The 23,080-nt window shown below is 45.7% G+C and overlaps 1 long non-coding RNA gene across 1 annotated transcript; it reads left to right on the top strand.

Annotated features, from left to right (window-relative positions):
- Nucleotides 1–2,522: 2,522 nt before the first annotated feature.
- On the top strand, nt 2,523–8,412 carry LOC143935038 (uncharacterized). Its single transcript, XR_013263449.1, has 2 exons — nt 2,523–7,927; nt 8,045–8,412. It is a non-coding gene; the product is annotated as an uncharacterized LOC143935038 (long non-coding RNA).
- The last annotated feature ends 14,668 nt before the right edge of the window (nt 8,413–23,080 follow it).

Here is a 23,080-nt window from a genome sequence, read left to right as displayed (position 1 = left end):
CACTTTGACCTACAGGTAAGCCTAGATTAAGGCTTACCTGTAGGTCCAAGCAATATCTCCTAAACCTATATGGTTTAGGAGATATTTGCCCGAAAACGGGCACCGCTGTCTACGGCGCATGCGCCGTAGACAGCGGCGCGCAGGCGCACTGAGCGCGGCATTTCCAAGAATGGAGCTGCCGCGCGTGTCGACTCCCGTGCGCATGCGCGGGAGTGACGTCATCGCGGCTTCACCGAATGACAGCGGCGGAGCTGCGAGACGCCACCAGCAAGATGGATGCGGCGGACTACAGGGGACAGCGGCGACTTCGCTGGCTCCTGTGTCAGGTAAGTGACACATAATGGGCTACTATGCGATGCGATGCGATGCATAGTAGTCCATTATGCTTTGCCTTTGCAGGGAATGAAAGAGGAAGTAAACTCATCAGGGTTTACTTCCTCTTTAAATTTCCTTGTCCCTTGAAGTTTTAGCCCTGTTGTTGTGTGCAGATGACTCACCTGCACACCCTGTGTTTACATGTAAATAACTGGCATTCATATGTAAATAGCAGCGGCATTACTAAGCAAAGAGCTGTGGCCATCTGCATTGATATGTAAATATAGGTGGCATTCATATGTATATCATGCTTCCCTGCAGTGAGGAGATGATGTGCTGTAACCTCTAGCAATCAGTAAGCAGTATTACTGTACAGTAATCTCTAGCAACTAATTAACAAGCAGAAATCATTTGCTGTAACCTCTAGCAACTAATCAGTGAGCTGTAATGTGTGCTGTAACTTCTAGCAACCAGTCAGTAAGCAGTAATGATATGCTATATCCTCTGGCAACCACAATCACAATTGCTGCCTGATCTGATACAGTAAACTGATTTTAAGTCCAGCTTCTATTTATTGTATGTCTCAGAGCAGGTGGAGAGTGAAATTGCATGGGAGGGGGCCCCAAAAAATTTTTTTGCCCGGGGTCCAATCAATATTAAAGACGGCCCTGACTACTACCAATGATGGGGTACTATTCCTCCCATTGACACCAATGATGGGCCACCATTCCTCCCACCAATACCGATTATGGGGCATTATTTCTGGGCCTACTGGACAATTATTTTTACCCCCACTGACCACAAAGTGTGAGGCATTATTTACATTCATTCTGGGATATTTTCAACTCCCAAAGGCCACAGTCCCGGCCCCACCCCCCTAATGTCTGATGGACAGTAAACTTGCCCTTTTGTTTAGAACTTTGGAGACCCCTGCGTCTTCCTGTGTGTTTTTACCGTTTGTGGAAGATTTCCCATTCTGAGGAGGGCTGCACGGGGCGAAGAATTATGGTGACACCATTGGATGCGCTGCTGCTTGAGCGCTGGAGTTCTTTATACACATTTTATGATTGCAAGGCTAAGCTCGCCCAGTTTTGCATAAGTTTAAAGTGGTTGTAAAGTTATAAGGTTTTTTTTTTTTTAATCTTAGAAAAACCTGTGTGCAGCAGCCCCCCTAATACTTACTTGAGTCCCATCTCGATCCAGTGATGTTGTAGGAGACTCTCAGCTGCCCAAGACTCTCTCTCTTCATTGTCTGAGAGGGCAGCCTGGCGCCATTGGCTCCCACTGCTGTCCACAACAGTCTGTGAGCCAATGTGGAGAGAGAGGAGGCGGGGCCGCACTGCGGCTCCATGTCGGAATAGACACACAGAGCAGCGGCTCGGCTCGGGTGCCCCCATAGCAAGCTGCTTGCTGTGGGGGCAGGAGAGAGGGGTCAGGAGCGTCAGCGAGGGACCCAAGAAGAGGATGACCTGGGTAAGTAACATGTTTGTTATTTTTAAATAAAAAATAAAAAAAATGAAATTTTAGTATCATTTTAATCACATTCTGGCACCTTATAGTTTTAAGATGATCCAATACTAGGGTATGCCTATTGAAATATTCCACTACCACAGGCAATGCAAGGTGAGATGATGGCGTTATGCTGTTAGGAATCAGCAGCAGGGATGGCTACACTAGGAAACTAAGGGCTAGTTCACACCACATGCATTCCAGTGCGTTTATTTTTTCTGCATCTAAAAAGCATAGAAAGTAGGTTAGGAGGTTTTCAATGGCATAGTTCACATTTGCAGTTCCAGTGCGTTCCAGTTCCAGAAAAAAAAAAGTAGAACTGTATTTTTCTTGCACAGAACTGTACTGGTAAAAGAGATGGGGTTACCACCGCTCCAGGTAGGTTTGCTGAAACAAAAAGGTTTTTCCTCCAGGAAATGAAGAGCCCCAGGTGCCGGCTAATGCATATAGCAAATCAAGGTGAGTAGAAAATTCTGGACAGCCGCACTCCAAATGAAATTTCTCGTGCCTTTATTAGAACATCAGGATCACACTGTGCATGTCACGGCAAAGTAATACAGAACCAAAAACAACTGACGCGTTTCACACTAAACGTAGTGCTTACTCATACGTTTAGTGTGAAACGCGTCAGCTGTTTTTGGTTCTGTATTACTTTTCCGTGACATGCACAGTGTGATCCTGATGTTCTAATAAAGGCACGAGAAATTTCATTTGGAGTGCGGCTGTCCAGAATTTTCTACTCACCTTGATTTACAGAACTGTACTGGAACGTGGTAAAACACATAAAAAATGCGGGACACACCTACACGCATGAACAATGCACCAGGCGCTAATACAGTGGAAAAAAAAAACACGGATGAAGAAGAAAAAAACACCTGGAATGGAAACGGAACAAAAACGCACTGGAATGCATAAAAAACGTGCATGCATAAATGCATCCAGAACGGATCTGGAGGATGTTTTTGTGGGGTGAACTAGCCTTGAGACAAGACTATATATAGTAAAATTAATTTATTTAAAGTGGGACACAGTAACAGTGAAGATACAAGTGACAAAATAATTAACAACCGGACTATAATACAATAAATATAAAATGAGGAGCACAGATAAACATGGTAAGACCAAAGATGCACGGAAGGGGGGGGGGGGGGCAGGACTGGGATCGGGATCAAGGGGGAGCAGCTACAAGGATACAGGGCAAGAGCAAGATCCGGAGCAGATAGGAATCAGGTTCAGAATTAAATAGCAAGCAGAATTTGGCTAGCAGAGCAAAACTGGATACCAGTACAGAGCAGGAGCAGGCAAAGAGGCAAAGCAAAACACTGACATGAGAGACACTAGTAGAGGAGGAATTAAATACCCTCCCAGCAGCCAGCACCAGGTGGAAACTGATTACTGGGATCTGCTGGCTGCTGGGAGACAACTGCTGGTGAACTACAACCCTCTGCCCAGGGAATCGCAGTGCCACCAGCAGGTGATCCAGGTTCTGACACACTTTGTTTGGTGGTGATGGTTCAATGGTGATACCATTGTTAAGGCTTTCAGGAACCCCTGAGAAAAATCCTAAAGTAGTGATTTTGGGTGTAGCTGTTCTTTCCATATTAGCAAAATTCCACGTGGTAGTGACCATGTTGTCTTTGAGAACATTTGGAGAACACAGAACTCATACATGTTAAAGCTCTCCTCTAAATCCCTGCTGGACAAAAAGAGAAAGAAAGGGGTGCAAACACGCCATGTCTGCCACTTGTTGGGCATGCCAGGTCCTGGAATACTCTCCGTGTTCCAGCACCCGGTACTCAGCTGATACCGACTGGTGGAGTGAAGAATAGTCCCAGCCAGATTGGGGGGGGGGGGGGGGGGAGGGAAAGTGCCTTAGGAGAATGCGACCAAGCAAAACACTGACATGAGAGACACTAGTAGAGGAGGAATTAAATACCCTCCCAGCAGCCAGCACCAGGTGGAAACTGATTACTGGGATCTGCTGGCTTCTGGGAGACAACTGCTGGTGAACTACAACCCTCTGCCCAGGGAATCACAGTGCCACCAGCAGGTGATCCAGGTTCTGACACACTTTCTTTGGTGGTGATGGTTCAATGGTGATACCATTGTTAAGGCTTTCAGGAACCCCTGAGAAAAATCCTAAAGTAGTGATTTTGGGTGTAGCTGTTTTTTCCATATTAGCAAAATTCCACGTGGTAGTGACCATGTTGTCTTTGAGAACATTTGGAGAACACAGAACTCATACATGTTAAAGCTCTCCTCTAAATCCCTGCTGGACAAAAAGAGAAAGAAAGGGGTGCAAACACGCCATGTCTGCCACTTGTTGGGCATGCCAGGTCCTGGAATACTCTCCGTGTTCCAGCACCCAGTACTCAGCTGATACCGACTGGTGGAGTGAAGAATAGTCCCAGCCAGATTGGGGGGGGGGGAGAGAAAGTGCCTTAGGAGCATGCGACCAAGCAAAACACTGACATGAGAGACACTAGTAGAGGAGGAATTAAATACCCTCCCAGCAGCCAGCACCAGGTGGAAACTGATTACTGGGATCTGCTGGCTGCTGGGAGACAACTGCTGGTGAACTACAACCCTCTGCCCAGGGAATCGCAGTACCACCAGCAGGTGATCCAGGTTCTGACACACTTTCTTTGGTGGTGATGGTTCAATGGTGATACCATTGTTAAGGCTTTCAGGAACCCCTGAGAAAAATCCTAAAGTAGTGATTTTGGGTGTAGCTGTTCTTTCCATATTAGCAAAATTCCACGTGGTAGTGACCATGTTGTCTTTGAGAACATTTGGAGAACACAGAACTCATACATGTTAAAGCTCTCCTCTAAATCCCTGCTGGACAAAAAGAGAAAGAAAGGGGTGCAAACACGCCATGTCTGCCACTTGTTGGGCATGCCAGGTCCTGGAATACTCTCCGTGTTCCAGCACCCGGTACTCAGCTGATACCGACTGGTGGAGTGAAGAATAGTCCCAGCCAGATTGGGGGGGGGGGGGGGGAGGGAAAGTGCCTTAGGAGAATGCGACCAAGCAAAACACTGACATGAGAGACACTAGTAGAGGAGGAATTAAATACCCTCCCAGCAGCCAGCACCAGGTGGAAACTGATTACTGGGATCTGCTGGCTTCTGGGAGACAACTGCTGGTGAACTACAACCCTCTGCCCAGGGAATCACAGTGCCACCAGCAGGTGATCCAGGTTCTGACACACTTTCTTTGGTGGTGATGGTTCAATGGTGATACCATTGTTAAGGCTTTCAGGAACCCCTGAGAAAAATCCTAAAGTAGTGATTTTGGGTGTAGCTGTTCTTTCCATATTAGCAAAATTCCACGTGGTAGTGACCATGTTGTCTTTGAGAACATTTGGAGAACACAGAACTCATACATGTTAAAGCTTTCCTCTAAATCCCTGCTGGACAAAAAGAGAAAGAAAGGGGTGCAAACACGCCATGTCTGCCACTTGTTGGGCATGCCAGGTCCTGGAATACTCTCCGTGTTCCAGCACCCAGTACTCAGCTGATACCGACTGGTGGAGTGAAGAATAGTCCCAGCCAGATTGGGGGGGGGGGGGGGAGAGAAAGTGCCTTAGGAGCATGCGACCAAGCAAAACACTGACATGAGAGACACTAGTAGAGGAGGAATTAAATACCCTCCCAGCAGCCAGCACCAGGTGGAAACTGATTACTGGGATCTGCTGGCTGCTGGGAGACAACTGCTGGTGAACTACAACCCTCTGCCCAGGGAATCGCAGTACCACCAGCAGGTGATCCAGGTTCTGACACACTTTCTTTGGTGGTGATGGTTCAATGGTGATACCATTGTTAAGGCTTTCAGGAACCCCTGAGAAAAATCCTAAAGTAGTGATTTTGGGTGTAGCTGTTCTTTCCATATTAGCAAAATTCCACGTGGTAGTGACCATGTTGTCTTTGAGAACATTTGGAGAACACAGAACTCATACATGTTAAAGCTTTCCTCTAAATCCCTGCTGGACAAAAAGAGAAAGAAAGGGGTGCAAACAGGCCATGTCTGCCACTTGTTGGGCATGCCAGGTCCTGGAATACTCTCCGTGTTCCAGCACCCGGTACTCAGCTGATACCGACTGGTGGAGTGAAGAATAGTCCCAGCCATATTGGGGGGGGGGGGGGGGGGAGAGAGAAAGTGCCTTAGGAGCATGCGACCAAGCAAAACACTGACATGAGAGACACTAGTAGAGGAGGAATTAAATACCCTCCCAGCAGCCAGCACCAGGTGGAATCTGATTACTGGGATCTGCTGGCTTCTGGGAGACAACTGCTGGTGAACTACAACCCTCTGCCCAGGGAATCACAGTGCCACCAGCAGGTGATCCAGGTTCTGACACACGTTATCTTTAAAATCCTTCTAATCTGCATAATAACAAAAAAATAAGAGTAGTATCCAGCTGTGAGGGTGATACCATTGTTTAGGATTTTTCTCAGGGGTTCCTGAAAGCCTTAAGTAGTGATTTTGGGTGTAGCTGGTCTTTCCATATTAGCAAAATTCCACGTGGTAGTGACCATATTGTCTTTGAGAATGTTTGGAGAACACAGAACTCATACTCTAGCTTTAAAGCTCTCCTCTAAATCCCTGGTGGACAAAAAGAGAAAGAAAGGGGTGCAAACACGCCATGTCTGCCACTTGTTGGGCATGCCAGGTCCTGGAGTGCTCTCCATGTTGGAGCACCGGTACTCAGCTGATACTGACCGGTGGAGTGAAGAATAGTCCCAGCCAGATTGGGGGGAGAGAGAGAAAGTGCCTTAGGAGCATGCGACCAAGTAAATAACTACTGGCCACCAATGTTGAGGGGTTACATTTTTCAGTCATTGACCAACAATGGGGGGTTGTTATAAAAAAAAGAAAAACACTGGCATTGACCACCAATGGGGAGGGTGGGTACATATTTCTTCTACTGACCACCAATGATGCTGCTGGATTAAAAATTGCTCTCACTGACCATTTTGGGGGGGGTTGGGCGAAGGGTATAAAAAACAATGCCCCTGACCACAAATGCAGGTAGTGAGATAACACTGTCATTGCCCGCTAGTGCGAGGGGGTTACCAGCTTATTCTTTTCTATTCTATTCTTTTCTATTCTATTATATTCTTTTCTCTCATATTCTCTTATTTTCTGTATTATTTTATTCTGTTCTATTCTATTATATTCTTTTCTCTTCTATTCTCTTATTTTCTATTTTATTTTATTGTGTTCTATTCTATTCTGCAAGTAGGAATCATCATCCTTATACATTGCAGTATTTATTGCAATGTTTCCATTTAAAATTCAAATACAATTTTGAATTCAAAATCATTTTCGAATTTAAATTCTCAGAACTTGTTTTGTTATAATTTATTTTGGATTTGTGGAAATTTGTAACTATTGTCATTTAGAAATTTTGGATACAATCAAGTCATAAAGAAATGAATCGCACATGTCTAACAGGTTGAGTGAAACTATGGGAGCTAAAAGGCACTGTGGGCAGATGGTGGGTCTGCAGCTGGCCGGAGGCCTGGGAGGAGAGATGCCACGGCCTTGTGGTTGAGAACCACTGCTATGGATCTCTAACTTTTTGACACGTTTTACTTTCTTTTTTTTTTTGGAAATTATTTTAGGAAACAACTGTTCAACTGGCTGTTAAAAACATATGCTATATTGTTAAAAGTATTGGGACACCTGTCTTCACACGCACATGAACTTTAATGGCACCCCAGTCTTAGTCCGTAGGGTTCAATATTGAGTTGGCCCGGATGAGAGAGTTTGGGGGAGGAACTTGACTGGCCTGCACAGAGTCCTGGCCTCAACCCAATAGAACACCTTTGGGATGAATTAGAGGGGAGACTGTGAGTCAGGCCTTCTCGTCCACCATCAGTGCCTGACCTCACAAATGCAATTCTGGAAGAATGGTCAAACATTCCCATAGACACCCTCCTAAAACTTGTGGACGGCCTTCCCAGAAGAGTTGAAGCTGTTATAGCTGCAAAGGGCCAACTCAATATTGAACCCTACGGACTAAGACTGGGGATGCCATTAATGTTCATGTGCGGGTAAAGGCAGGTGTCCCAATACTTTTGACAATATAGTGTAGGTATAGCTGCAAAGGGCCAACTCAATATTGAACCCTACGGACTAAGACTGGGGATGCCATTAATGTTCATGTGCGGGTAAAGGCAGGTGTCCCAATACTTTTGACAATATAGTGTAGGTCCATTCAATACAAGCACCCTTAAAAAAAAAAATGGCATGGAGAAATGTAAAAAAAAAATGGCATGGAGAAATGTTTATGTTACAAATTTAAATGTTTGTGGTAGGTTTAGCAGTTCATAAAATATGTTGTGTTGGTTTTGGTGGCAGGAGGAAAAAAAGTGTTATTGTTGTATTCTTTTGTAAATGACTTCCAACACTGCCATAGAGAATAGAAAGCTACGATCGAGCCCAGGAGGAGCAATGGAGGAAAACGGGAGGAATAATAGAGAAAATATCTTTTTGTTACTAGATAGGAGAAAAAAAAATACATTAAATGTATCTTTTGATGCTCATTTGCAAATAAACATTAAAGCATCTTGTGAAGTAGATATTTTGTTACTATTATTATTATATTTACATACCACCAACAGTTTGGGCATCGCTTTATTATTATTATTATTCAGGATTTATATAGCGCCAACAATTTACACAGCGCTTTACAATATAAAAAGGAGACAATACAGTTATAATACAATAAAATACAAGAGGATTAAGAGGGCCCTGCTCAGAAGAGCTTACAATCTAATAGGGTGGGGCAGGTGGTACAAAAGGTTGTAACTGCGGGGAATGGGCTGATGGAAGTGGTAGAAGATTAGTTGGAGACGTGATCGGCTTTCCTGAAGAGTTTTCAGGGATCGCCTAATGCGCCGTACACACGTTCCGATTATCGTAAGACCGATCGTTCACATTTTGTTGTATACAACTAAGATCGAATACAACAGTGCAAAATGTGTGTAAGACTTTTGTCGTACGATTCTGGAAAAATCTTCCGTCGCGCGTAGCTACGTATTTTAAATGATGTCAAAAACGTGTGACCTGTGTGTCCTTCTGGTTTATTTTCATGTTTCCGATCATGCGTGGTGTTTGTCTAATGATTTTTATCGGACGCATACTGTACTGACTACACGACTGTCGTACGATGGGCTGTCATCCGACCAAAGTTTTCCTGTTTGTTCCTTCGGATTTAGTTGGACGGACTGTCGTGATCGGCTGTCGAAAGCTGCGTACTAACGATCAGATTATCGAACGATCTGTCCGAAAGCGACTTTTGTGGTCCGATAATCGGAACGTGTGTACGGGGCATTAAGGTAGCAAGAGTAGGGGGATAGCCGGACCAGTGGAGGTAGCGAGTTCCAGAGGATGGGAGAGGCTCTGGAGAAATCCTGGAGACGAGTATGGGAGGAGGAGACGAGAGAGCTTGAGAGTAGGAGGTCTTGAGAAGAGCGGAGAGGACGATTTGGGTGATATTTGGTGATATTTGCTTTACAATATGAATGGAAAAATGACAACGTTATGAGGTTGTGATCTCACTAATGCCGCGTACACGCGATCGTAATTCCGGCCAGAAAAAGACCGATGAGAGCTTTTCATTGGAAAATGCGACCGTGTGTATGCTCCATCGGAATTTAGCTGTCCGAATTTCCGCCAGCCAAAAATTGATAGCATGTTCTCAATTTTCCCGACGGAAAAACTTTCTATCGGTAATTCCGATCGTGTGTAATGCAATTCCGACACGCCAAAAATCACGCATGCTCAGATTCAACTACGAGAAGGAAGCTATTGGCTACTGGCTATTGAACTTCCCTTTTCTAGTCCCGTCGTACATGTTGCACGTCACCGCGTTATAAACGATCGGAATTTGATGTGACCGTGTGTAGGCAAGACAGCTTGAGCTGAATTCCGTCGGGAAAACCATCAGAGCTTTTTCCGTCGAGAATTCCGATCGTGTGTACGCGGCATTAGGGGTCAATGTATAAAAAATGAATAAGATGAAAATCTATATATAAAAGGATGAAAATTCCTGTACTTCTGTTGTGTGTGATTCCTATATCGTTAGCGCCACCTATTGGCCACAATTAGTTTTTTCCAGAAATGCCTCAATCAGGAAAAAAAAATAAAGATTGTGGCTGCTAGATAGCGCTGATGATCTAAGAATACACATAAAAAAGGGAGGAATGACCTTAGGCAGCCTCCCTTTTTTTCCCCACATATAAAGGAAGGTAGGGTTTGTTCATGTGTTGGGGTGTTTTGTTTCCCCATATAGGAATTCAAGGTGAATGTGTCTTATTCCATCTGAAAAAAAGATCGACTGGCACTTGTCATTGCATCTACTGACAATGCAATTAAATTGCAAGCCGAGGGAGTGCAACTAAACAACCACTTACCAGTAGGGATGAGCCGAACACCCCCCGGTTCGGTTCGCACCAGAACTTGCGAACGACCCCCGCGTTCGGTACGAACGTTAGAACCCCATTGAAGTCTATGGGACTCGAACGTTCGAATTGGAAAGTGCTCATTTTAACGGCTAATATGCAAGATAGTGTCCTAAAAAGGGTTTGGCGACCTGCCTCCTGCCTCAGGGGACATGGGTCACTGCAAAAAAAAGTTTTAAAAACTACCGTTTTGGCGGGAGCACTGATTTTAATGACGATTAAAGTGAAAAAAAAAAAGTGAAATATTCCTTTAAATATGGTGCCTGCGGGGTGTCTGTAGTATGCCTGTGAAGTGCCACGTGTTTCCCGTGTTTAGAACAGTCCCTGCACAAAATGACATTAAACGGAAATAACACCATTTAAAACTGCTTGCGGTTTTAATGTTATATCTGGTTCCTGCAATATGGTTGAAAATCATTGAGAAACATGGCATGGGTAGCCCCCCCTGCCCATTACCAGCCTATTTGGGTCTTGTACACATATTAAGGGGAACCCCGTACCCATATTAAAAAAAGGAAATGCGTGTGGCCCCCAGGCCCTATATACTCAGAACAGCAGTATACAGGCGGTGCAAACAAGACAGGGACTGTGTAGGTTTGTTGTGTTAAGTTGAATCTGTTTGTCATTTTCAACCGGTACATTTTTAAAGTGTAGCTCCAGTCAAAAAAACTATCTTTAAGCTTTTTGGAAAACATAGGGAAGGGTTATCACCCCTGTATAATTTGTTTTGTCGTCCATCTTTTTTCATCTCACTTGCTGCTGTCTCCTTGCGTTTGCAAGTAGGAGATGTTTGTAAGTTGGATGTTTGAAAGTAGGGGCCTGCCCTATATTATAGCGGTATGTACTGGGTACAGAGCACGCAGACAGCACGCACTATCTCCTAACACTACTGACTGCAAGCTCTATTATTAACCACTTGTTAGCCCAATGTTTGCATAAAGTGAAAGATGAAGTTATGCTGAGTAAATAGATATCAAACATGTCACTCTTCAAAATTGCACATGCCCGTGGAATGGCGCCAAACGTCGCTACTTAAAAAATCCCCATAGGCGACGCTTTAAATATTTTTTTTACTGGTTACATGTTTTGAGTTGCAGAGGAGGTCTAGGACTAGAATTATTGCTCTCGCTCTAACATTCTCGGCGATACCTCACATGTGTGGCACATGCGAGCACATGGGGACATGGGCGCTTTAATTTTTATTTTATTTTTTTATTGTTCATTTTACTTTATTTATTTTAGTTTGACATTTTTTTTCCCAAAAATATATTTTTGATCACTTTTATTCCTATTACAAGAAATGTAAACATCCCTTGTAATAGGAATATGGGGTGACAGGTCCTCTTTACAGTGAAATCTGGGGGGTCAATATGACCCCACATCTCACCTCTAGGCTGGGAAGCCTGAAATAAAAAATAAAAAAAAGATTCTGGCTTTGATCGTACTGACGAGTTGGTAGAAGCACCGGAGGGCGGTGAGGGGTGGGGGGCGTCTATGGCTGGGTATTTCAGGGTATCACCGAGTATGGCTGGGTATCTCTGAGTATGGCTGGGTATGGCAATTTATGGCAGGGTATTACAGAGTATTGGCGGGGTATTGGCGGGGTACTACAGAGTAATAGCAGGGTACTGCACTGCAGAGTAATGGCAGGGTACTGCACTGCAGAGTAATGGTGGGGTACTGCACTGCAGAGTAATGGCGGGGTACTGCACTGCAGAGTAATGGTGGGGTACTGCACTGCAGAGTAATGGTGGGGTACTGCACTGCAGAGTAATGGCGGGGTACTGCACTGCAGAGTAATGGCGGGGTACTGCACTGCAGAGTAATGGCGGGGTACTGCAGAGTAATGGCGGGGTACTGCACTGCAGAGTAATGGGGGTTACTGCAGAGTAATGGGGGGTACTGCAGAGTAATGGCGGGGTACTGCAGAGTATGCACTGGTATTGCAGAGTATTGGCAGGGAATTGAGGGGTTAAATTCGGTGAGCAGCGATGTGGGCACTGCAGATGCAGCCCACATCGCTGCTGACACCGATCTCTTTCCCCTCCGCTGTACCGATCGGTACAGAAAGGGGAGGTAGGAACAGGCGTCATAACATGACGCCGGTTTGTTTCCAAGTGATCACTCCGTCATTTGACGGAGCAATCACGTGGTAAACGGCCGCTATGAGCGGCCGTTTACCGTGATGCGCCGGGTCCTATGGACCCGGCGGTCACGGATGCTCTCGAGTGCGCACACCTCGGGGCACGCGAGAGCAGAATTCTGTGAGGCCGTTAATTAACGGCCTCTCTGAGTTAAACAACCGCCCTGAAGCCGTTAATCGGCAATGGGCAGTTGTTAAGTGGTTAAAGCTAGATCACTAGCTATATAGGTGAGGTGAATATAGTGGTGTATACTGCAGTCAGGGCACAGACAACAACCACTACACAGCAGCAAGATAGAAAATCAGCCAAAAACGATTGGTGTGTACTGTGTTGAAGGTACACAGAACACCCACTGCTTCAGATGCAAAGTAACACACTACAGGAGGCCGCCTTAAAGGCGGCCTTATATAGTGTGGGGTGTGCACTACACAGCCTGAGCTATGATTGGCCACAGGCAGGATGCCTGTGGCCAATCATGGCTCTCCTCGCTGCCGGCGATGCGATTGGCCAAGCATGCGGGGTCACAGTGCATGCTTGGCCAATCATCGGGCAGCAATGCACTGCGCCAACGCAGTGCATTGTGGTCCGCGCGCGCGTCACTCGAATTTTGACGCGAACGGCCAAAACGTTCGGAATTCGCCGAACGGCCGAACAGCCAATGTTCGAGTCGAACGTACGTTCGACTCGAACACGAAGCTAATCCCTACTTACCAGCTCAGCAAAGACAGCTGAAAAAACACCTTGGGCAGCCAATTACAAAACCTCTTTATAGCCAAAAATAACACGAAAACAACGAAAAGCCCATTAAAACACAAAATAACAAAAAAGGCTTTTTCTGCAATATTTACTTTCAATTCAAAGATTTCCTCTGCAGTGTCTGTTTTCTGCCACTGGATGTCTTCAGTCTACTGGTAAGCACCATTCAACCTATTTCCTCTGACTCCCTGTCATCCCGGACCAGCCCCCCACGTGTGACTGCACAGTGAAAGGAGAAGCAGCACAGTGATGAGCTCATCTTTTAGTCACTCTGTTCTCCCTTTCTGTCAGCATGCTCCTGATTGGCTCTTTGTGCTAGTACTCCCTCTAACACTCAGCTCCAGTGCCGGGACAATGTCATCCAGAGCCCAGGGCAAACATGCAAACTGCGCCCCCCACCCCAAGGTTTATGAGCATTATGCGTCATCAAAAATCCGCCCCCCCCCAAAAAAAAAACTGAGCACTAATCTTTTTCACCCCCCCCAAGCATAAATTCCCCCTCCTCCAAGTGCAAATCTGTTCCCCTGCTGGAATCCTTCCCCCCAGCACAAATCTTACCCCCATCCCCCAATTCCCCCCAATTCAAGTGCCCCCCCCTAAAAAAAATCACTCCTCCTAGCACAAATTATCTACCCCTAAAATTGCCAATCCTCATAACCTCACTGAAAATCCCCCCTTCCAGCACAACGTGCCCCAATCATCCCTCCTAGCACAAATCTTCTTCCCCCATTCCTTCTCCCCCTAAATTTTTAGCATACCCCCCAAATTTCCCCTACTAGAACAATACTTACTCCCTGCTGCCCCCCAAATTCCCCCTTTCCAACACAAATCCCCTCCCCCAATTTCCTTGTGGTGCCCCCCCACCTCACATGATACCAGAGTGCCCAGGGCAGCCGCCCCTCCTGCCCACCCCTTGTCCCGGCCCTGCTCAGCTCTGCTGTACAGGGATAGCAAGAGGCGGATACCAGGTCAAGATTAGATACACTGCGGTATGTTCACCTTTTAAAAAAAAAAAACTTTGTATCATATTAGCTGAACGTTTTTCATTTTTCTAGTTAGGGGGACCCTGAGAAAAATGCAGCTCTACAAGAATCAGCAAGAGTTTCACGCAAATGTATAAAGAGGCCAAAATGATGTTTTGAATAATCAGTGGAAAGAGATCCAACACGCTTTGGGGGTCTGGACACCCTTCATCGGGGGCCGGCGTGTTGTATGATTTCAAATGTGTCTGGAATTGAATCGCAATGATAGATGTGTATATGTATACTGTGAATGTACAGTGGTGTGAAAAAGTGTTTGCCCCCTTCCTCATTTCCTGTTCCTTTGCATGTTTGTCACACTTAAGTGTTTCGGAACATCAAACCAATTTAAACAATAGTCAAGGACAACACAAGTAAACACAAAATGCAATTTGTAAATGAAGGTGTTTATTATTAAAGGTGAAAAAAAATCCAAACCATCATGGCCCTGTGTGAAAAAGTGATTGCCCCCCTTGTTAAAACATACTATAACTGTGGTTGTCCACACCTGAGTTCAATTTCTCTAGCCACACCCAGGCCTGATTATTGCCACACCTGTTCACAATCAAGGCATCACTTAAATAGGAGCTGCTTGACACAGTAAGGTCCACCAGAAGATCCTTAAAAGCTACACATCATGCCGAGACCCAAAGAAATTCAGGAACAATTGAGAAAGAAAGTAATTGAGATCTATCAGTCTGGAAAGGGTTATAAAGCCATTTCCAAAGCTTTGGGAATCCAGCGAACCACAGTGAGAGCCATTATCCACAAATGGCGAAGACATGGAACAGTGGTGAACCTTCCCAGGAGTGGCCGGCCGCCCAAAATTACCCCAAGAGCGCAGCGACGACTCATCCAAGAGGTCACAAAAGACCCCACAACAACGTCCAAGGAACTGCAGGCCTCACTTGCCTCAGTTAAGGTCAGCGTTCATGCCTCCACCATCAGGAAAAGACTGGGCAAAAATGGCCTGCATGGCAGAGTTCCAAGGAGAAAACCACTGCTGAGCAAAAAGAACATCAAAGCTCGTCTCAATTTCTCCACAACACATCTTGATGATCCCCAAGACTTTTGGGACAACATTCTGTGGACCGATGAGACAAAAGTGGAACTCTTTGGAAGGTGTGTGTCCAAGTATATCTGGCGTAGAAGGAACACTGCATTTCATAAAAAGAACATTATACCAACAGTAAAATATGGTGGTGGTAGTGTGATGGTCTGGGGCTGTTTTGCTGCTTCAGGACCTGGAAGACTTGCCGTGATAAAAGGAACTATGAATTCTGCTGTCTACCAAGAGATCCTGAAGGAGAATGTCCGACCATCTGTTCGTGTACTCAAGCTGAAACGAACTTGGGTTCTGCAGCAGGACAATGATCCTAAACACACCAGCAAGTCCACCACCGAATGGCTGAAGAAAAACAAAATGAAGACTTTGGAGTGGCCTAGCCAAAGTCCTGACCTGAATCCTATTGAGATGTTGTGGTATGACCTTAAAAAGGCCGTTCATGCTCGAAAACCCTCTAATGTAACTGAATTAGGACAATTCTGCAAAGATGAGTGGGCCAAAATTCCTCCAGGACGCTGTAAAAGCCTCATTGCACGTTATCGCAAACGCTTGGTTGCAGTTGTTGCTGCTAAGGGTGGCCCAACCAGTTATTAGGTTTAGGGGGCAATCACTTTTTCACACAGGGCCATGATGGTTTGGATTTTTTTTCACCTTTAATAATAAACACCTTCATTTACAAATTGCATTTTGTGTTTACTTGTGTTGTCCTTGACTATTGTTTAAATTGGTTTGATGTTCCGAAACACTTAAGTGTGACAAACATGCAAAGGAACAGGAAATGAGGAAGGGGGCAAACACTTTTTCACACCACTGTATGTATGTATGGTGTGTGTGTGTGTGTGTGTGTGTGTGTGCAGGCATGTACTGGCCATAGGGACTATAGGGAGTTTCCCGGTGGGCCGATGGCTCAGTGGGCCGGTTTCAGTGACAGCCAGTGGCATCGTTGGGGGGGACTTTTGGGGCTATAGCCCCCGAATCTGGAGCCCATAGCCCCAAGTCAGTCCAGGAGTCCCCAACCACAGGGTCCCGGCCCACTACCTGCCCTATTTCTGGTGACCCTGATGTAAGGAGGGGCTCTCTGGGGACCCTGATGTAAGCCAGGGGCTCTCTGGGGAACCTGATATAAGAGAGAGGCTCTCTGTGGACCCCGGATGTAAGGGGGGGCTCTGTGGGGACCCGGATGTAAGGGGTTGGCTCTATAGGGACCCTGATGTAAGGCGGATGATGTCTGGGGACTCTGATGTAAGAGGGGCTCTCAGGGAACCCTGATGTAAGGGGAAGGCTATAGACCCTGATGTAAGGGGAGGCTCTCTGGGGACCCCGATGTAAGTGGGGGGCTCTCTGGGGACCCTGATGTAAGGGGGGTTCTCTAGGGGCTTTTTTGCGCAATTGCATACAGTTTATATACTGTTTTTTGCGTGTTTGCAAAATTAAAGTGGGCCGGTCTGGATGAAGTCCAGGGCCAAATTTTTGTCCCAGTCCAGCCCTGTGTGTGTGTATATATATATATATATATATATATAAAATCTCACAAAAGTGTACACCCCTCGCATTTGTGTGAATCTTTTCTTCTATCTTTTCATGTGACAACACTGAAGAAATGACACTTGGCTACAATGTAGTGAGTGTACAGCTTGTATAACAGTGTAAATTTGCAAGACCAGCCAACCTGCACAAGGAGAGAGCAGAGCTGTGGGAGGGGCACAGCAGGCCCCACCCACCACAGAAAACTACATTAGGGGGCGGAGACAAGACCAGTGACTCTGCACAAGAATAGAGAGCAGCAGTGGGCGGTCTTTATTACAGGAAGTCTCACACGACATTACTGCACAGATCTGGAAGAAGTACACAAAGCTCACCAAGATCCAAGAAGAAGACATATGACTGATGGATTTAGATAATTTGATTATCCCGGAGCTTTGATCTCTTGCCCCCCCCCCATGTAACACATATGTTTGGCGTCAAAGATGGCGGGCTTTAACCCCCCACACGCCGCACATATATGTCTATGGGCATTGGGCACCCAGCGCAGTGGCCGCCGTGCTGTTGGTCTCTACTAATGAATGCGGACCGTTCCCTGATCAGGTGACCACTTTGACAGCCAATCACAGTGTTCGCCTGATCAGCAGGCCCATTCCCACCCCCTGGGTAGGGGTGTAAAGACCCTGTTAAAGGAACGCTGGGGCTGGACAAGAAAGGGTTAAAGAGTCCTTTTTTTTGGGGGGGGGGGGGTGATTTGTTTAGATCCACAATCATATTTGTTCTTAAGATCTTCCGGAGTTTTCCCCCCCCCCCCCCCCACCTAAGAGCCCGAGACGCTTATTTCAATGTCATCGGCCGTGTAGATGCCGTCTCACGCCTCATAAAACCCGCGCACGTTGGCGTTCCCCGAACGACGATATCCATTATTGCCGCCGTTTAATGCGAAGCGCTCGGCCCGTTTCTTTTCTGACACGAAAGTAGAATTTACGACATTATCTCTCAGGAAAAACCGGTGACATTTTCGGCTGAGAAATGCCAAGCGTTCCGCTGAGCCCGGCGCATTTCCCCACCCCCCCTACCCCCTTCGCCACCCGACGCCAGGGGGAGGGGAGGGGGGGGGGAACACAGTTCTTTTTGATCTTTATTAGCTGGGTAATTGTTATGTGCAAATCAGGCCACTTATGCGCCGATGGCACGCCTCACCTTTAATGAAATTAAGCCGTTGCTGTAATAATCGGCGGAAGGAACGCGCTTAGCCAACTGGCGGAGAGAATGTGCAGCCGGTGCATTGGGGACGTAACGATGCGGCAACGCGTTTGACATTACCTGTCCTAATGTATGCTAAGCGGGGGGGGGGGGGCGCTACGCTCACAGTTAAAGGGGAACCATGGAGCAAGATAACGATGTTGTAGAGCGAACTGAAAATGTAACAAAATTGCTACTAAATTATAAAAGACGGGAGATTTTGCTGGGGAGTCAGCAGTGAAACAACTTTGGATTTTAGATTTTGTATCAACCATCTGACTCTATATATCGGAACGCATTGGGACACTGCAAGAAATTATTCAAAGTGTAAGGCCGGGTTCACACCGCTGCGATGCGGGAACGCCGCGAATCCGCGGCGTTTCCCCGCATCGCATTACTCCCGCCGGCAGTTCACACTGCCCTATGCGGACGGCTGGGAGTGTCAATGATATATTAATGACACCCCCAGATCCGTCCGCATATCGCAGTGCGATCTGCCGACTCGCACAGGAATCGGATCGCATGGTGTGAACCCCCATGCGATCCGATTCTGTTGCGGACCAAAAAAAGGGTCCCGTGCGAGTTTGCTGCGGGAGCGATGCGAATTCAGCCATACTATCTGTATGGCTGTACTCGCATCGCTACAGAGATCGGATGTGATTTGCGGTGCGAATCACATCCGGATCTCCCCCCGCAGCAGTGTGAACCCAGCCTAAAACTCACAGCTGCCCCTGATTTAGGCTGGGTTCACACTGCTGCGGGGGGAGATCCGGATGTGATTCGCACCGCAAATCACATCCGATCTCCGTAGCGATGCGAGTTCAGCCATACAGATAGTATGGCTGAATTCGCATCGCTCCCGCAGCAAACTCGCACGGGACCCTTTTTTTGGTCCGCAACAGAATCGGATCGCATGGGGGTTCACACCATGCGATCCGATTCCTGTGCGAGTCGGCAGATCGCACTGCGATATGCGGACGGATCTGGGGGTGTCATTAACATAACATTGACACTCCCAGCCGTCCGCATAGGGCAGTGTGAACTGCCGGCGGGAGGTGTGCGATGCGGGAAAACGCCGCGGATTCGCGGCGTTCCCGCATCGCAGCGGTGTGAACCCGGCCTTAGAAAGAATGTTGGAACCAAATCACGTTATGCTCAAATGTCCCTCTTCCCAGGCTCAGGTATAGACACCTATAGAAAAAAAAAAATCCAGTATAGGAGTCTATCTACAAAATAATTTGCAGAGTTCTTCATTGTACAAAAACTGCATGTACATTCTTTCTGTGCAAACGGGGACAAAATTGCATGTTACTAAGCTATTTGTGTCTCCAGATCAAATGTTATTCATTCTTACAGAATAGACTGACTCTGGAAAATACTGCATTATGGCCACTAGATGGAGTAGGCAATCATATTAACCCTCCTTCCACCCGGCCTATTGAGCCGGAGCTCTGTTATCCATCATATGATGCCCTCCCAGGATCGTGCCTTGCGCACACGCCCCACGGGCCATACTCCGGCGCCATCTGTCACCCACTGCGTCCACCGGATGACAGATCACCGTACTGGCCCGCTGCCTTTACCATGTGATCGCTGTGGCCAATCGCAGCAGATCACGTGACAATTGTACACAAATGGAGGTTATTTACAAAAAAAGGCAAATCCCCTTTGCACTACAAGTGTACTGAAAGTGCAGTCGCTGTAGATCCGAGGGGGACATGCAAGGAAAATAAAAAACAGCATTTTAGCTTGCACATGATTGGATGATAAAATCAGCAGAGCTTCCCCTCATTTCAGATCTACCCCTTAGATTTAGAGCGACTTCACTTGCAGTGGACTTGTAGGGCCGGTTCACACTGCGGGTGATGCGAGGCGACACGACTTGCCTCGCCGCGATCTGACAAGTCGCCCCCCTTCTGTACAATGGAACCGTTCTGAGAGGAGCGACTCGAGTCGCTACTTCTGGGCGACCTCGGGGCAACTTGCATTGACTTCTATACAGAAGTCATTTGCAAATCGCCGCTGAGGTCGCGGCGAGGCAAGTCGGTGTCGCCTCGCATCGCCCGCAGTGTGAACCGGCCCTTAGTGCAAAGTGGATTTGCCTTTTCGTAAATAACCCCCCCAATGAAAGGCTTTGATTCACACCATGTGATGAGCTCTGTGATTGGTCACAGTGATCACGTGGAATGGACAGGGCCAATCACAGTGTATCTGTACCACGTGATTAGCTGTGGCCAATCACAGCTAATCACAATAGAAAACACTGATTGAATAGTTAGTAAGGTTGAATAAAGACACCAGTCCATCCAGAATAGTTTTCATTCAGAAAAAAAATGGTTGCTTATAACTGTAAAATTCACTGTTATAAGCAATCATAGTGTGTAAAAAAAAAACAAAAAAACCCCGATCACCTCCCCAGAGTAGTACAGTCTTAATATAGTAACACTGCTCTGGTCACTGTATGTAAAAATACAATTGTAAAAAAAGGGGAAAAAAAAAAATAAAAAAGAAAAAAAAAATGCACAAAAATGATTAAAAGTTATTTATTTATTATATATATATATATATATATATATCTATATCTATATATATATATATATAGATATATATCTATATATATATATATATAGATATATATATATATATATATATAGATATATATATATAGATATATATATATAGATATATATTATATACTATATAATATATATATTATTATATTATACCAGTCAGTGTTCTTGATCACCACCACACCAGTTATATAATGACGCTGTACTGTGAATTTTTGAATGTGAATTTTTTTTTAAAATTGTGAAAAAAATATATATATATTTCTTAATTTTTTTAAAAAATTGTGACAAAAATTACAACTTCAAAAAAAAAACTTGGCATGCTTCTTACTGGATACTTTGGACTGTCTACTTGCCAAAAAAAAAAGGGGTAATTTGGGGGATATTTGTACTGTCCTGACATTTTCAGGCTTTAAGAAATGAGATCGGCCGTCAGGATTGGTCAATTTTCAGATATATATATCCCATATTTTGTGGACTTCCCTACATACTAAATAATATACACCGATTCGGGTTATTTTCACCAAAGAAATGTAGCAGAATACATTTTGGCCTAAATTTACGAAAAACTATTATTTATTTGCAAAATGTTACAGAAACGAAGAAAAACACGTTTTATTTTTTCAAAATATTCTGTTTTTCCGTTTATTTAGCAAGAAATAAAAAAACTCCAGTGGTGAATAAATACCACCAAAAGAAAGCTTTATTTGGGTGAAAACAATGGTAAAAGTTTCATATGGGTAGTGATGGCCGAACGGTTCGCCCGGCGGTCGTTTCGCGGCGAATTTCCGACTTTCGCCGTCCGCGGGTTCGAACGCCTTTTTCCGTCGTTCGCCCCGGCGGACTTACGTGTTTAATGTATACAAGAACTTTAACCTTTCGTGACACGTTTATCATGTGTTACAGGACAACCAATTGAGACATGACAGCTCATGGACACTTGGACATTCCCCCTAACCTATAAATACACCCGATCCGGTGGCCATTTTACATTCTTTCTTCTGTCACTGTAGGGAAAGGATCCTGTGTGGAGTAGGGACAGAGAAAACGCTAGCTATTTGGTACACAAAAGTTCTTTTCAGGACTGGTATAGGTGTTAGGTCAGCAGCCTGAGTTTCTTTTGTCAGTTTAGATAAAGGGACAGAGCGCTGTATGCTGCTATTTTAGGGACAGCTCAGCCAGATTAGTCTTTCTTCATCATCATCATCATCATCATCATTAGCTGTTACTATCAGGTCCACAAAAGAGCTGTTCCAGCTAATCGTTCCAGCCTACTCTTTTTTGCCAATTTGTATAGGGACAGGCAGGAAGCAGTGTGTCAGGCAGTGAGGATAATTTTAAAGACTTGCTGTTACTATTAGTTCCACAAAGGTTCTTTTCAGGACTGGTATCAGTGGTACGGTAATAGGCTTGTACACGTATAATATTCTTTCTTCCAAATATAGAAAGAATATTATACTTGACTGCTGCCCTTCTGCTGCAGTCTGCTAATCATTCACAACTCACTTGTTCCACAAAGCTCTTTATCAGGACTGGTAACTTGGTCTGTCTAGGGTGCTACGGTACATAGGCTTGGGTGCGGTACAGTCTGCTGTTCTGTAAGGACCGCTATCGGTCCACAATACATAGGGTTGCCGTGCACTACTGCTGACCGCTGCCCTATACTGCAGCAGTCCTTCATTGGTATAGGGACTGACGTACAGTCTGCTAATCACTAACACACAACCTGCTTGGTCCACAAAAGTTCTTATAAGGACTGGTAACTTGGTATAGGGTGCTACGGTACATAGGCCTGAGTGCGTTACAGTCTGCTGTTCTGTAAGGACCGCTATCGGTCCACAATACATAGGGTTGCCGTGCACTACTGCTGACCGCTGCCCTATACTGCAGCAGTCCTTCAGCGGTATAGGGACTGACGCACAGTCTGCTAAACACTAACACACAACCTGCTTGGTCCACAAAAGTTTTTATAAGGACTGGTAACTTGGTATAGGGTGCTACGGTACATAGGCCTGAGTGCAGTACAGTCTGCTGTTCTGTAAGGACCGCTATCGGTCCACAATACATAGGGTTGCCGTGCACTACTGCTGACCGCTGCCCTATACTGCAGCAGTCCTTCATTGGTATAGGGACTGACGTACAGTCTGCTAATCACTAACACACAACCTGCTTGGTCCACAAAAGTTCTTATAAGGACTGGTAACTTGGTATAGGGTGCTACGGTACATAGGCCTGAGTGCGTTACAGTCTGCTGTTCTGTAAGGACCGCTATCGGTCCACAATACATAGGGTTGCCGTGCACTACTGCTGACCGCTGCCCTATACTGCAGCAGTCCTTCATTGGTATAGGGACTGACGTACAGTCTGCTAATCACTAACACACAACCTGCTTGTTCCACAAAAGTTCTTATAAGGACTGGTAACTTGGTATAGGGTGCTACGGTACATAGGCTTGAGTGCGGTACAGTCTGCTGTTCTGTAAGGACCGCTATCGGTCCAC

This window comes from Lithobates pipiens, unplaced genomic scaffold (assembly GCF_037356315.1).
Source record: "Lithobates pipiens isolate NorthernLeopardFrog02 unplaced genomic scaffold, aLitPip1_a1.2 Scaffold_28, whole genome shotgun sequence".
Lineage (NCBI taxonomy): Eukaryota > Metazoa > Chordata > Amphibia > Anura > Ranidae > Lithobates > Lithobates pipiens.
This window is presented reverse-complemented; position numbering and strand designations above follow the sequence as displayed.